This window comes from Rutidosis leptorrhynchoides, chromosome 4 (assembly GCF_046630445.1).
Source record: "Rutidosis leptorrhynchoides isolate AG116_Rl617_1_P2 chromosome 4, CSIRO_AGI_Rlap_v1, whole genome shotgun sequence".
NCBI classification, from domain to species: domain Eukaryota; kingdom Viridiplantae; phylum Streptophyta; class Magnoliopsida; order Asterales; family Asteraceae; genus Rutidosis; species Rutidosis leptorrhynchoides.
The window spans coordinates 447,805,684-447,820,477 of NC_092336.1; the positions used below are offsets into that span (position 1 = coordinate 447,805,684).

Below are 14,794 nucleotides of genomic sequence, written 5' to 3' on the forward strand. Positions count from 1 at the left end.
AGTCTCAACAATTTGGATTGCTTATCATGTTGGTAAGGTTTAATTTATGTAAATATTAATCTTATAAGTATAGAACGATCGAAAAAGTGCGGGTCAACTTTAGGGTTTTTGCTTATCGTGTCGGAACCATATAGAGATTAGAGTTTAAATTTGGTCGGAAATTTCCGGGTCGTTACAATATATATATATATATATATATATATATATATATATATATATATATATATATATATATATATATATATATATATATATATATATATAATTATGTTCCAAATATTAAATATATAATAATTATATAATGAAACAAATAATTCTAAAGTATAACTTTTAATACATTGTTAATGTTTTGCAAATTATTATCTTTACTCACATCTAATCATAATATACTGTTCGTGAATCGTCGGAATGGTCAAAAGTCAATTGAATATATGAACAGTGTTCAAAAATTTTAAGATTTCAACTAGGGGTGATCACAAAACCGTCAAACCGCGAAAACCGGCCGGACCGGACCGATTTTTTGGTTCTGTCCAGTTTTGAATATTAGTGGTCCGGTCGCCGGTTTTAAGATATCTAAACCGCCAAACTCGGTTCGGTTTACAGTTTCATTAGGCCACCGGCCGATTAAACCGGACCGGACCGGACTAACCATCATTGTTCTAGACATTGGCCCACATTGTTTATATAATCTTATGATGGTCATTAAATAGAAAAATCATCAAAGAGATGATACTGCAGAACATGAATGTGACAAGAAACAAACCTTGCCACTTGAAAGCTCAACACATTGAGCTATAAACATACTGAAAGGGACAAGAATGCATACAACATCCAAGAACAAAATCAAAGTATCCCTAAACTGAATAAGGCTATCACTATATTTTACAAATAGTAAATAAACTTAAAAGTCAGCCACGAATAGAACCGATAATTTACATTCTCCAGCTATCAAAACCGCAACAGGTCATAAGATTAACCATTCTGTATTCACTAAAACTCGATCAATGCGTGAGCTCTACCCATCACCTCCTTCCCGTCTAAATTTAGCGTTTTGTAAAGCTTGAACTTATAAGTTTGCGTTGAACTTACATAAGCTACCCACATAAGCTACCCATTTTACCACTTCTTAATGGAAAGTAACAAATTACTTATTCAATGCTCTATTAAAAAAGTGAAGTTCAAAACCGTCAAACCGGTCAAACCGGACCGGACCAAAATGGACCAAACCAACCAGTTAGACGACTTTCTTGGTCTGCTCTGGTTTTACATTTGTTGAAACCGTGGTTGCCGGTTTGGTTTGAGATTTAGTCCAAACCGGACCAAACCGAACCGTGAACACCCCTAATTTCAACATTATAGACATTGCTTATCGTGTCGGAAACATATAAAGATTAAGTTTAAATTTGGTCGGAAATTTCCGGGTCGTCACAGTACCTACCCGTTAAAGAAATTTCGTCCCGAACTTTGAGTGTGGTCGTCATGGTTAACGATAAAAATGTTTTCATGACGAATATGAGTTGATAAATAGAGTTTTATAATCATTGAGTAATACAGATAAAACAATTCGATTATTCGAAGAGCACGAATGAAGCTATCACAAAAGAGTGAAATGAGAAAATAAAGATTCGCCTTAACTTTGACGTAGTCACATTTGAATTTAGAAAATAAGGTGCGTCTTAACTTTTGAAGTTGTCTTGGTTGAATTTCGGAATTCAAGGGATTTAAAGAAAATCTTCGAAATCTAAAAGATTTGATTCTTCGGCGAGTAAGGAAATTAAGATCTCTATAAGTAAATGCGATCATCTGTCTCGATTGCTTTGTCTGGTATTTTCACTATAAATGAACTTCTTCCATTCCATTAATTTCCACCACTCCCATTCTCTATACTTTAATTCATACTTCCAAATCATCAGTCAATATGCTTCATCCAGTTTTAATTCTGGATATATTCCTGACTTTCATATCGATCATTCTCCTTTTTTATCTACCACTGGAGGAATTTGTTCATTTCTACTATTACCTTGGGGTTATAGTGTTTTTAATTCTCCCGAGTCTTTATATTGTTATACACATTGATATACACGGTTTGTAATTCTTGTGTTGTTGCTGGGCTTTATATTTTCCCTTATATGTCGGAGCTCCATACTTTTATTTCTTCTTCCCGACTTCAAGTCAAGCGAATAATGGTCCAGAATTCGTAGGTATGAAGTTTCGATTGATCATCCTGTTCTAAGCAAGAAGGAACGTAATTGCACGATTTGATTTGGTAAATTACCAGAATTACTGAGAACGGAACTATCAAGAATATAATTTCTTGATACGTTCAGAGATTAAGCAGAATGAAAGAGTTGTGTAACATGACACATGATGATGGTATGATGTACTGTGAACCATCATCACGTTTCATTAGAAACTCAGCATGACTTACTGTAATATAACCATGTTGGTCGGGCGTCATTATATTATACTAACCCATGCTTCAATTCCCAACACTTCTCCCTAATTCATTCATAATTTATATTTAGATTTTACAGAAGTTTCCAATATAATGGGATACATAAAACACGAAGAGGTAGATAATTTCGGACAAGAATATTTATGAAAATATCCTCAGAAATATCGAAGATATTTATGATGATATTTTGGAATTTCTAAGTTCGAAGGTTGATGAAGAAAGATTTTTCCACAAGATTTTAACATGACGTCGGAGTAAGATATTCTCTAAAGATTTCATCGGATCCAGAATTACCTGAATTCTTTGAATATAGGGTTTGGTCCTTGTATTTGTCCTTGGTCTCCTTCATGGTTTGCTCAATCCGTTTTTCAGTACCAAAATTTCTATCGAGTGTTCCCAACACTCCATTCTTTATCATCAAACTCTTGGCCATTTAGACCATCTACAATTTTGTTGTTTCTTCTGCATTTAATGCTACCGTATCTGAATCATCGGTTATCAATCCGAGGTGGTTTCAAGAGAATTGTGTTTTTAGATGATTAAACACTGATGGTAATCGTCAAGATACGAATGATTGTTTAGGATGAAATCAAGTGGCAAACTTAAAGAATTGTTTAGTTTTATATGTTATAATCAATATTTTAATTCATTTTAATTGTCCAATGTTTTCTTCATTATGCCACTTGTTGGATTCTGAGAAGTCAAAATCCAAATATGAAATTGAATGAAAATGGTTATTTTGTGGTGAACAGATTCGTATATCGGTGAATGTAAGTAGGATAGTAAATGACTGTTAAATCAAATTAGAAGAATGCACATTGTAACTTATTAATGTGGAATTTAAATATTCTTCGAGTAATACCTACCCGTTAAAATGTTTTCATCATTAACAGTTTGTACAAAAGAATTTTTAATTACAATCTTTATGAAAACATATATACATATATATTTTCTTCAGATGTAATCATGGATTTTAACGAGTTAATATGATATTAAACTCATATGATTTTCGGTTTGAGCTAGAATAAGTAATCTCTAAAACTATTAGGAACCACATATTCTTCGCAGAATATTTCTTCACTGAAGTTATGGATCAATACTTCATCGTTCATTGTTGTTGGTACTCCTTGGTATCTATGGTGCGTATGATGTTGATGTTCGAGGTATAGATTGTGATGTCGAGACGTGTGATGCAGATGTTGCTGGTGGCGGTACTGTTGGTGTCAGTGATGTTGCTGAAGCTGGTATGTTTTGCACCATATTTTTCAAGGCTACATCTCGGGCGCGAAGCTCGTTGACTTATTATTCCGGGATGATTGGCGGTTGGAACAAGCAGATGAATAAGGTTTAGAATTGTAGATAATATATAATCGTTGCGAGATATCCTGAAAATGAGAGTAAAAATGGTGTTTCGGACTGGTTCGCCGGTAAGTGCTTTAGGTTCTTTGCCTAGAGGTGAATTTGGTTGATGGAAAGGATCACCTTCTTTTTATCTCCAATGATTAAGTAGGCTACGAACCCATCAGATGAATTGAGGATGGATGATTGGTTGATTCATTCAGGTGACGCTGCTTTCGGAGCTTAGATGAACATCCATGTCGGAATAGCTGTCGGAATTCGACGAACTTGAACTGGTTACAGAATTCATCTTGCGCGATTAGATAAAGGATTTTTCGATATGAATGATTTTCGGATATCTGATGATATTCTAATTACATAGAATATCTATGTATAGTACAGAAGATCCCGTAGATTACGGAGGAAATTAAGGAAACGTGTCAGATAACGTCTACAGTAACAGATACGCTAAGATATGGATTAGCAGATACGCTAAGATATGAATTTGTCTATACACTATTCATGCAATCAATGCAGCAAGATGTGTCTAGACTAAGAATGATAAGCAGATAATTTTGACAAGAAATGATAAGCAAAACTTTTGACATGCAGGCACGGTCGAAGTCCAGACTCACTAATGCATCCTAACGACTTATCAGTTAGACACACTAATGCAGACCTGGTTCGCTAAGACCACCGCTCTGATACCAACTGTAGAGACCCGTCTTAATCCATCTGGACGAAGTCCATATCGATTACAAACAATTCACAATAGTTGATTACATCGCGAGGTACTTGACCTCTATATGATACATTTTACAAACATTACATTCGTTTTTGAAAAGACAATCTTTCATTACATCGAAAGTTGACGGCATGCATACCATTTCATAATATATCCAACTATACTTGACAAAATAATAATCTTGATGAACTCAACGACTCGAATGCAACGTCTTTTGAAATATGTCATGAATGACTCCAAGTAATATCTCTAATATGAGCAAATGCACAGTGAAAGATTTCTTTCATACCTGAGAATAAACATGCTTTCAAGTGTCAACCAAAAGGTTGATGAGTTCATAGATTTTTCATAAACAATAAAATTCATCATTTTGATAGACCACAAGATTTAACTCCTGCATGGTACAAATGGGCCCGAATCCTATACCCACCTGTAATGTACATGCGATATCTTTTAAATACAGTACACCTTTCTCGTGTACGAAATCATCTTTCATAAATCTTAGTAACCGTACACATATCTTGTGCACAAAAATAACATACACATAACCTGTGTATAAAATCATTCTCTCGATACATAACATTCACTTTTCATTGCTTTCATAGCTTGACTTGGTAACCGACCTTAACATATAATGCACATAATAATATCCCCAAAACAGAACATCTCGTCTGTATAATAATCATATAAACTTCGAAGTACTAAACACCACGCCCACTAGCCCTTCTGTCTAGTGAACATTCTGGGTGGGGGTGTTAAACCCGGTAGCTACCTTTAGGATTCGCGTCAATTAGGCGTGCACTAATTCTCAAAATTAGTGATGTTCCCTAATTCTTAGGTTACCAAGCAATAATAATCAGGGGAAAAATATTCATATCAATTGTGGCAATTATCAAGTCCACATAATTCAATGGTGGCAATTATCACGTCCACATAATTCATTCGAGGAATGTTTTGCTTGTGTCTATCTCGTCAAACAATTATAAAAGCATTTCATGTATTCGCAGTTCAAAATGTATTTCAAAAGCATTTAATAAAGCAGTTGTAAAAGTAGCGCATGTATTCTCAGTCCCAAAAATGTAAAGAGTAAAAGGGAGCAAATGAAACTCACGCATACAAATATTGTAAAACAGTTAATAAAGCATTTGCATGTATTCTCAGCCCAAAAATGTAATGAGTAAAAAGGGAGCAAATGAACTCACTCTACTGTATTTTATAGTAAAAATACATATGACGTCACTGAACAAGTGCAGGGTTGACCTCGGATTCACGAACCTATATTCAATCATGTATATTAATACATGTAATGGTAATCGAACAATTATATATTAGTAGTGATTCTATTTGTTATTTTATTTTATATTTTATTAATAACTTAATTAGATATATTTATCTTTATATAGATAATTAACATTTATTACCAAAGTATTAATATGGTTAGGTTTTATATCATAAATATATTTTTATATAGTAAATCTTCATTTAATATATTAATAATACTAATAATAATAATGATAAAAATAATACTAATTATGATAATAATTATGATAATAATAATAATAATAATAATAATAATAATAATAATAATAATAATAATAATAATAATAATAATAATAATAATAATAATAATAATAATAATAATAATAATAATAATAATAATAATAATAAGTAGGCTACCTCAGCTCAAGAAATAATCCTAAAAAAATGCCCAAGTCCGGGTTTGAATCCACGACTTCCCGCTAACTCAAAAACAATCCTAACCATTACGCCATTTGAGTTTTTCTGAAACAATCACCATCTTAATTTCTTTTAAATCCTTTTCTATCCCTTCTTCTTCCTAAAATTTAACCGAATTCTCCGTAATCATAACATCAACATGCTTATCCTATCATCATCATCTTATCACCATCTAAAATCTCGTTATTACCACGATCCCATCATATTACCATCATGACTTGTCTCATCATCGAATACCTCATTTATACTGTATCACTATCTCATTAACATGTTAATTGAATATGGGTTATGGAACGTGACTATGTTTCGTGAAGTTGAGCTGAGTTTTAGAATTAATACAAGGAAATTGGGCCAAGTTATAAAGCTATGGATTAAAGGCCCAATGAAGCAAACGATTTCGTGGCCCATCTACCATTCAAAGGCCCAACAGAAAAATGAAGAGGCCCGATCACATGCACTTGTGGGTGTCTGGTATCCTGCGACGGTAGTAGGAGTTCAAGGGAAAAATTACACGATCATCACAACCTTAAATTTCTATCTTATCATAATCATCATCTTTATTTACCAAACTCGTTAACAACGTCATCGATCTTGTTGTTTATTACTATGATCATAATATTACCATCATTGAGTACATCATCAACTCATCTTCCCTATCAACTCTTCAGTCCAATAACGCACTAGATTAATCCATCCCAACTAGGAAAGTTAAATGGGTTTGATTATAACGGAATTATAGCTGTCGAATATTTAATCACAAGTGTACATGTTAGAATGATTGAAATGGAATTCTTGTGGAAAAGGAATCGTCCTTAACGCTATTCAAATCGCCCCACTAGTTCAAAAAGGCTGTCAACTTGTTGGCAAAAATAAAGGGGTAGGTTTTCCTTGGCCTACCACGAAAAAAAATCAAAAGTAAGGAGTTTTTGTCGGACAAAAGGGAAAGAGAATATCATGCAATAGCATTATTCAAAGGCTGTTTTTGGGTTCCACTAATTGTTCGATCGAAGACCAACTGTACAGCAACCTATCATAAATACATTCGGTGGCCATCTGTTTGTACTTGTTACCCTTATTTGTTTAAAATAATCAAGTGGGTTAGTTAATAAAAAGGGTGTCGGTAATGAGACTTGCTTTTGTTCCACTTGTATTAAAAAAACGCATTATATATAACACAAATTATACCTAAGTTGATCGAGCTGTATAAAAATCCTCGTCCTCTTTTTCCTTTGTAAAGTGTTCAATTATATTGGCTTTTGACACAGGAGTAGGAGAAGATTAAAATAGCAGTAGCTTCGTTCGATCATATCATAAAACGGGATATGGTAGTATAATTATGATAATTGATGGTGGTTACATGGTGGAGGAAAATGGTGATGATTGTCGACGTGTATTTGAATTGCACAGAAAAGAAAACAGTAGGTATGTTATTTAACTTGGATTTTGTTCAATAGAAGCTGAAACAGATAATTTGCAGTAGCAGTCAAGTAACTGAGATGATTGTTTGTGGTGGTTTGGTTTCAATGAAAATAATGGTGCTTATTGGTATAGGGTTGATGAAGATGATTAGAAGGTGACGGAGGACATGGTTGATCAAGAAAACCGAAGGTGTGGTTGTTATGATGGCGATAACACAAAAAAAAATATATAGAAAGGTGTCTCGATGGTATTGGAAGATCATGGTGGTTGATGGCGTTGGAGGTGGTGGAAGTGGTACCCGGAAGGCGGTGTTGTATGGTTACGATGTTACTCGAACAAAGCATAAACAGAATTAGTTGATGAAGTCCATGGGTGTTGAGGTGATGTTATAATGACGGTCCCTTTATATTTTTATTTGATTTTTCTTCCTTTAAGTTTTCTGTTTGTTTTCTCTCCTTTCGACTTGCAGCAGGGTTTTGTAAAGTGGAAATAATAGAATGATGATGTACATGAATTGATTTGTATTGGATTGTTGTGAGCAAGGATATGGACGCCAGACAGGAATGAAAAGTAACAACAAAAAAATATAAAGTGATATCTTCAATTTCAACAGAATCGTACGGGTCTAGATTAATCTTTGTAATCAGATTCCAAAACTTACAAATCAAATACAGCTTGAAAAAGGATGTGAAACTGAATTGTACGATTGATAAGGATAGGTAATAAGTTGTGCACAAGAACAAAAACTCAATCCAAATCGATGGATACGTTCAACAGATTCAATTCATTCTTGCTTTAATCAAATTAATATTAATAATCTATATATATAAATAATAATAATAATAATAATACTTTTGATAATAATAATTAATAATTAATAATAATACTAATAATAATATAAATACATAAAGAATAATTTATTTCTATTAATACAGATAATAAGATAATAATATTTATAATAATAATAATAATACAAACTAATACATAAGAATGATACTAATGATAATGATATTTAATTAACAACAATGATAATAATAATTTTATTAATGTTAATAATCATAATGCTATACTAATCATGATGATATATGTATTATTAATGATAATAATAATAATAATATTAGTATAGTAACTATATTCTTCTAACTTGATATCACATTTAATATATATATATATATATATATATATATATATATATATATATATATATATATATATATATATATATAATTATGTTCCAAATATTAAATATATAATAATTATATAATGAAACAAATAATTCTAGAGTATAACTTTTAATACATTGTTAATGTTTTGCAAATTATTATCTTTACTCACATCTAATCATAATATACTGTTCGTGAATCGTTGGAATGGTCAAAAGTCAATTGAATATATGAACAGTGTTCAAAAATTTTAAGATTTCAACATTACAGACTTTGCTTATCGTGTCGGAAACATATAAAGATTAAGTTTAAATTTGGTCGAAAATTTCCGGGTCGTCACAAGCTGCGCCTGCACTCAACCTTCCATGTCAAGATCTTTTAGCTGGTAAGCTATACTCCCTTGGGGCCCAAAATTTTGAAATACCCATATATTATTCTTTCAATGCTCGAACAAAAAAATACATCAATTTTAAAACAGTTTTGCGCAATTAAAAGAAAAGTTGAAGACCAACTTAAAGATTATCAAGAAAAAAAGATACACGTCAATCCCATTAATTAAGGATGCTTTAAGTTTTAACGCATGTCATTTAATAATTTAATTAAGAGTTGTAACTGATTGATGTTAATAACTATTGACAATGATATATTAGAGACCTTTGACTTTACCGTCCATGCCCTGTATGGGATTGGTGCGGGTTTCCTCTTGAGCACGTAGTTGGGGGCGAGTATAGCAACTGCGGAAATGATTGCGTGGGTGGTTAAGTCCCCGGAGTGATCCCAACTAACTGTTGTTAAAAAAAATAAAAAATTACGAGGGTCTATTATATCTCGAATAGGCCTTCTAAAATAATGAGAAAGCCATATCCACATGTTTAAAAAATATACTCTTGGTATGTAAAAATATTTGTTGAATACTTAGGTGCGAGAAGACAGGATATTTTTAAAATATGTCTCCCCTGTACAAATCATCAATGGAAGGAGATTGGGAATTAGCTAAAGACATATTGCAACGACCAATCAAGATTACAGTTGCAGACAATTGTTACAGTGTGGCATCACTGCAAATTTTGAAACGGTGCTTCATATTGCTGCATCATCTGCTCAAAGCACAGATTTCGTGCGACATGTTATTGGCGAGATGCAACCTGCGGATTTGATGTATCAGAATAAGAATGGGAACACTTCCCTTTGTTTGGCAGCTATGACAGAAAATGTTGAAATTGCCAGAATTATGGTGGCTAAGAACCGACGCCTGCTGACCGTCCGTAATAGTAATGATATGACACCGCTTTTAATTGCTGCTTTATATGGAAAGCGTGAAATGGTAACTTATCTCTACGATGAAACAAATCCGGATGGATGGTCATATGCGAATAATATATGGGTTTGTTTAAAATGTGTCGAGACTGATCTATTTGGTAAGGACTGTTTACCTTGTATTTTCGTATTATATTCATCCAATTATCATAAAGTATGATTCACGACTACATTAAAGATAAGCAAGTGTGATTAGGCTTATTTAGGCATAAATATCATATTTCTTTTCAGGGTTTATTTTCGTTTTCATATTTATTATAGGTTACGACTCATCAAGTAATTAGTGATCACTTCTTTGTAGATATTGCACTACGAATATTTCCAAACTTGGAAGGCGATGAAGGTGACAGAGAGATTCAGAGTATTCTTGGAGTTTTGGCTCGAAAACCTTCCGCATATTGTTGGGGTGACCTTCACCCCTTTCCCACATCGGTTGGAGAGGCAAAAACAAAGGCCCTTATATGTGGCTTGATACCTCTTCCTTACAGGACGCGTTTTAAACCCGTGAGGGCAGCTGAGTCGCTGGTGGCTCGCTGTTCCCAAAGCGGACAATATTCTGTGGTGGTCCTGGCTTCTATCTCCGTTGCCAACAACTGGTATCAGAGCCGGGGTTACCACACCGATGTTGGGGGAGGGGATTGTTGGGGTGACCTTCACCCCTTTCCCACATCGGTTGGAGAGGCAAAAACAAAGGCCCTTATATGTGGCTTGATACCTCTTCCTCACAGGACGCGTTTTAAACCCGTGAGGGCAGTTGAGTCGCTGGTGGCTCGCTGTTCCCAAAGCGGACAATATTCTATGGTGGTCCTGGCTTCTGTCTCCGTTTTGGGTTTTGTTATTGGGTTTCCAAATATGAGTAAGTATTAACAAGCCCAAGCCCAACAAAATTAGGCCCATTGTAACATCCCGCGTTTTTCCGTTAAATTTAATTTTAACACCGTCTTTTTTTTTTAAACATAATCTTTCGTATTTAAATTAATAGTTTCCGTGAGTAACGTTCATTATATTTCCGCTATTTAATTTTGACATCACCCGTTTACTCGAGCGTTTTAAAAATATTCGTTTGGTTAATTCCCGCACCCGATTTGAAACTCGAGGGACTAAAATTGACACGGGGCAAACTAGTTGACTAGGTCAACTAGTCCACCCCAATCACCACCATTCAACCATCTCCCTCTCTCTCTCTTTCTCTCTAGCAAGAACACACACACAAACCCCAACTTCATAGAATCATCATCTAAATTCGGGATTGGAAGCAAACTTCAAAACAAATTACATATTTGGAATCCTCTCTTCATCCTCTACAATTTGATACCAACTTCATCTCGTTTGGGTAACATTTCTAAAACTCTAGATTTCTCTAAATTCGTGTTTTTGATTTGAAATGGTGTTAGTTAGTGTCTATGGCTCGTGTATAACATGAATATATGTTTTGTTTGCTCGATTTGTCGATTTGGAGTAACTAATATGAACTTTGAAATGGGTTTGCTTAATCTTGCATTTTGGAAGATTAAATGTTGTTTGATTGTTAAAGTTCATGTTTTAATTGTGTTACTAGTATCACTAGCTTCGTTTTGATGCGTAGGTTGATTAAGAAAACTTCAAAAACCCGATTAATGATTTTGTGATGTTGACTAGGGTTTGATAGTTCTTGACATGAACTTTTGATGCTTGAATGCCATGGAATGTTAATTGTTAGTGATTAGTTGTAATGTATGCTTAATTACCTTCGAAACGGCATATCGTATGTGTAAATTGGATTCCCGAATCATAAAATACGTTTTACGAACTTGAAACTTTGAAAATAAACCTTTCTTGATCAATTGACGAGTTTTCGGTTATTGTAAATGATGTTTTTGATTGATGATATGTGGTTAGTTGTATTCCTCGTCAAAATACCTTTTCGACGATATATGATAGGCATTATAAGTGTTTGCGGGTCAAGTGTTGTGTTAGAAAAGGTTTTGGTTCGTGCACACTTGGAAAAACTGACCAGAATTCTCTGCCCAGGTAGTGGCGCAGCGCGCCCCATCCCCGCGCGGCGCGCGGATTGGCCTGGCCAGATTCTGCCTTGTTTGGCGCATTTCACGCGAAATGTTTGACTAGCTACCGACCTCCGATTCACATGAAACTTGTTTTAATATACTTGTATATGAATATTTAGCATAGAAAAATAGTTCGGGACCCGACCCGAACGCGTTGACTTTTTCGTTGACTTTGACCAAGTTTGACTTTTAGTCAAACTTAACCAAACTTTTATACAATCATTCTAACATGCTTTTATACTTGTTTCTTGTATGACACTTGACAACGTGATTCACATGCTATACTCAATCGAGTCGTAACGAGCCATAGGACTAATTGAACACATTTCACCCGACCTTGTGTCGTAACCGATTAATTGATATAACTTACTTGTTTAGGTCAAGGCTAAGCAACTTTCATGCATACGTTACTTTGTGAAGTACTTTTATACTCGTGCACTCGAGGTGAGATCATAGTCCCACCTTTTCAACAACTTTTTATACTTTTAAATTGTGGGCTGAGAAACATGTACTTTGTTACATTTTGTACTACTTACTTTTATACTTTGAACACAAGTACAAGGAAAACAAACATTCCACAGCGAGTTAGAACAAAAATCCTCAATTCGATTATCATTAGTTACACTTGCAGGGTGTAAGCGAGAACTTATATTGTGTGGCCATACGGGTTTGACAAACCCTCATTACGGACGGTTCGCTACCGTCTACGGATGAAATATATTTTCGGGAAACAGTGTATGTTCTAACACTATTGTGATGGGGTTCTATGGAAGGAAACGTTAAGTCTTGATAATTGGGTGCTCGCGAACAATACTTTTGGAATGCAAACGATTTTGATAATCAACTATGGGAATACTAAATCTTGTGGTTCAAAAACAACGTTTATTACAAACACCTATGATTTCACCAACGTTTTTCGTTGACAGTTTTCTATATGTTTCTCAGGTTCATACTTGGCTATTTGATACATGCTTCCGCGTACACTCATACTTGCTTGGAGTCGAGCATACATGCATACACTCTGATTTCTTGCTTGGGGTCAAGCATACATACATACATACGCTAGTGATAGCACCTTTGGATTCAAACATATTGTTTACATACTTACGCTATTTATAGCAACTGTGTTTTTCAACTTATATTATGTCGCAAGTTATTTCATTTATACTTTATGACTTTTGTAAACTTAGACTTGTTGTCGAACGGTTTTGTAAACTAAACTTGCAAGTCTTGTACCTTTCAAATGAATGCGACATAATTTTGGTCAAACGAGTCTCATATAGGGACTACGACCACACAACGGGACCTAAGTTAACGGCGCCGTCAATAACGGCTTTGGTCGGGTCGTTACAAGTGGTATCAGAGCGTTGGTTGTAGGGAACTAGGACGTGCTTTAGTGTGTCTAACAGAGTCGTTAGGACGCATTAGTGAGTCTAGACTACAACCGGATAGTTAGCATTTGCATTCTGACATACGTTTGCTATAGATAGCACTTACTTGACTACTTGTGCATTATACTTGAATCATTCTTAGGCAAACTTTTTAATGGTACCCAACCTTCATCATACGAACTCGCATTCCGCCACTTTTTGGTAACACACGTAAATTCATGATTCATACACGTATGGATGACGACGACTTCATTAGTCACACTTGTTCGGGAACTCTGTCTCCCGGATTGTTATTTGCCACCGTTTCAACTTACTATCGGTTTCCCACTGGTGTCTCTTACTATCTACTTTTTGGTGTTACTACCATCACTACTCTAGGTGAGTATCGTCATCAACATTTATCACTACGGTTGCGTGCTACTCGTTATCATGACTCGTTACTCTTTTCATACCTAAATACATTATTGTTTGAATCGAACCGATTTGACGTTAACAATCATTTATACACTTCCCGCGGGGAAACGCTTCTTTAGAGTTGTAGAAACTATTTCGATTTAATACGAGTCACGTTTGAGACGTCGTTACATTTTGTTCATTTTAGATTTTCGCGATGACACGAACTTGAATCTATAGAGTGATGTGGGAATGGAGGTATGAGTTAGCGTAATATAACGACACTCGATCAACGTGGTTATATTACGGTAAGACATACCAAAGTTCTAGTGACGCGTGATGGTGGTTAGACTCGATCAACCTAAACACCACCATGTGCCATGTACATGACTTCATCCTTTCATGTTTGGACATCCGAAAACTCCGAGAATATTGATAACAACCATACCGGGGACACCCCTTCGACTTTTGTCGAACTATACTTATGCTTCCGAATGAATTACCGATTCCTCTCGACTTCAACCGTATGTTACACGTGTATACTATCTCGTCCTCGCACAGTCTTATTGACTAATTACGATTTACTCGTTATGCTCGCACCGAGGCGGAAACTTCCCTCTCATCACACTCGTACTTCCGGTTCAGGAAATCTTTACTCTAGACTCTCAATGGGGGGAGAGACTCTCCACGTTATACTAGTATTCACCTCGAGGGTGAATAGTTCCGACGAACGTTTTTCTTTCAGAAACCGATGAGAACTTGCCCCGACGAACGTTTTTGGAAACTGATAA

General features: G+C 34.8%; 1 pseudogene; it reads left to right on the forward strand.

The window, feature by feature from the left end:
• The first annotated feature begins 7,611 nt into the window (after positions 1-7,611).
• LOC139842160 (uncharacterized) overlaps positions 7,612-14,794 on the forward strand; it is a 69,578-nt pseudogene continuing 62,395 nt past the window's right edge.